Here is a 2,795-nt window from a genome sequence, read left to right on the forward strand (position 1 = left end):
CTTCTGGTTAGCAGTCAAGCGCCTTAACCGCTATGCTACCAGAGCTCCCACAGCAATGTTTACATACTACAAATTTTATAATAAATTGTAAGATGAAATGAACTCATGGAAAGATTTGTGACAGAGCCAGAACTACTAATGAAGACTTTTTGCCGTCACTGACAGGGATATCATTTATAACACACTTGGTACAATGGAGGGTCAACAAGATGGATTGACACAGTGGTTGCAACGATAGGCTTAAGTATAGCAAGGGTTGTGGGGATGGAGCACAGCTAGGCAGTGTTTCCTTCTGCTGTATGTAAGGACCACATGAGTCAAAGCCGACTCAACAGCACCTAACAAAAACAATGGTGTATTCCAGACACAGTCAGTAACAATCTGACCAATTGGAGATATGGATTTTATTTCCATAATGTAGCCTACTGGCAGTTTTCTTATCGAAAGAGGCTGCAGAAGTCATAGGAGGGAGACAGAGAAACTCACTTCTCTCCTTTGCTCTCTTATATTTTCCTTTTTCCCTTTTAAAGAAAATAACCATGAAATTTTTTAAAAGGACATATATTCAACTCAATAAGCTATTTTAAATCTGATCGTGAGTGTGGGGTCAATAAAGAAGCCAGATCACCCTCACACCCAGTTGGCAATGAGGAGGTGGAGAAAATGTTCCACAGAGAAGCCATATTTGCCAAGTCATAGGATGATCCCTGGGCTTCTCAGCAGGGGACCCTTTACTGATAAGAAGGTTGTAGACTGCACAAATCCACTAACTAAAGAAGAGATTCCCCACATTCGTACCATAAAGGATTATTTTTATTAGGAATTTTCCCTTATAATTCCACTCTTTAAGAGACTTCTTCCACTAAATAAGCAGTCTTTAAGTATCTGATCATTTATTTTTGTTTTATTAATCACACATAGCGTCCTTTTTGCCAGTAGGGTCATTCTGATAGTTAGAATGAATCTCTGTTACCACATTAAATTAATATGATTTTAGCCAAAAGCAAAGAAATGTGACATTTTACTTAGCCTGTAGAGATTTGGTTTAGGCAAATGTAATGATTTCTGTTAGCCTTTTTGAAATGTTGAAAATAGCTCAAGGAGTCTATTACAATCTTCAAGGACCCTGCAGGGTGCAGAAACCTTAGACAAAGAACTTTTGCATCAGACAGCTGACTTTTAAAGGATGATTAAGAATCAGAGAACCTTGTTGCATTACATCCCCTAACTCATATTCACTCGTATTTATTCCATTTGACAAGTATTTATTGAGTACAAACTATTTATATAATAACTGCTTGCACCATCCAGGGACTTCTTGATATTGTGAATACAAAGATAAAATCCCTTACCCTCAAAAAGCTCACTGTCTTTTCAGGGAAGTAAAGATGGAAAAGAACCAACACAATCTAATGAGGGCCTGGCTGCAAACTAATCTGGCACTATGGCTGCAGAGGCATCATTTCAGAGGAGCTAACAATTGAGGCTCTAGGGCAGAGAAGGAGCCAGCCCACTGGAAAAATGGGATAGGTTTTTCAAGGAAGAGGGAACAGCATGTAAAAATGCAAAAACCATGAGAGAGAATGAATGGGATGTTCAGAAACAACTAGTAATTCAGCAGAAGATGCAGTACATATGATAATGGTTAGACCCACAGACTATGCCGCCAGGCCACTGGGATTGACTCTTAGCTTCACCACTTAGAAGTTAATGACTTGCCACAAATACCTCTCTAAGTCTCAGTTTCCCTCATATGTAGAGCTAGGCAAAACGGCATCAACTTCTTGGAATCATCATGAGGATCAAAGAGTGAAGTCTACAAAGCACTTAGCCCCATACTTGGTGTATAGTAACTAATACTTCTATATAATGGCCCTCCACTACTCTTCGAAAGCGTAGTGATTATGGGAGAGTGGAGCTGGGAAAGGATGTGGGGCCAGGGCATGAAGGATTCTCTGTCATGCTAAAATGGCAGCACTGCTTTCTGTAGGTCCTTGAAGAATTTTAAGCTGGGAAGTAAGGAGTAATAGGATGTGATTGTCATGGTAGAAGTATCACTTTGCCTGTATTGTGCAGGTTAAACTGAAGACGGAGACTAGAGGCACAGTGTTGCAATGGCACCAAACAAGATTAGTGTCACCAAATGATAATAGCTATAACTGTGATGATCAAGATGAGTCTGCTAAGGGAAGAAAAATCTTAGTTTCATTCATTCACACCATATCTACAATCTTCTGTGAAAACAGCTCTTCCTGAAGGGTTTGTTTTTTTGCTTAGAGCAACAAAGCATCTTGTGAATTAGCATAGCAACCAAAGTGGGAACTTTGTTTTCAACTCCACGGGGGGGGGGGGGGGCTGTATGTATAGAAAGTTCTTTTTAAAGAGTTCCACACCTGTGTAAAAAGCCTCTTTGCCTTCCACGTGATGACTTAACTAATGGGATAAATAAACCCCTTTTGAAATGCAGAACTGGCTTAGAAAGGAGCCTCCAGGAAGTCGCATTTGATATGCACAAGTTTCTTGAAAAATAGTTTCCCTCTCCCAATGCCTCCTTGGGGATTGGTGGAAGACAATTCCTCAAACCAGGCAAGAACACCAACAAAGCAGCATCTTCACAACTCAGTCTCCACTCCCCCAGCAGCTGCGCTTTCAGAAGACTCCACATTACAATCTGCCTTTTGCCAGAAGTCCTAACTTCAGGCTAGCACAAGGCAGCCAAGGGGAGCTGGAGAGCTGTGGGTCAGAAAAAGGAGACCACAAAAGCTACGGAATCTCCTCTACCAGACACATAACTC

The sequence above is a fragment of the Orycteropus afer genome, unplaced genomic scaffold (assembly GCF_000298275.1).
Source record: "Orycteropus afer afer isolate SDZICR_OR568_19922 unplaced genomic scaffold, OryAfe1.0 scaffold00155, whole genome shotgun sequence".
Classification (NCBI taxonomy): domain Eukaryota; kingdom Metazoa; phylum Chordata; class Mammalia; order Tubulidentata; family Orycteropodidae; genus Orycteropus; species Orycteropus afer.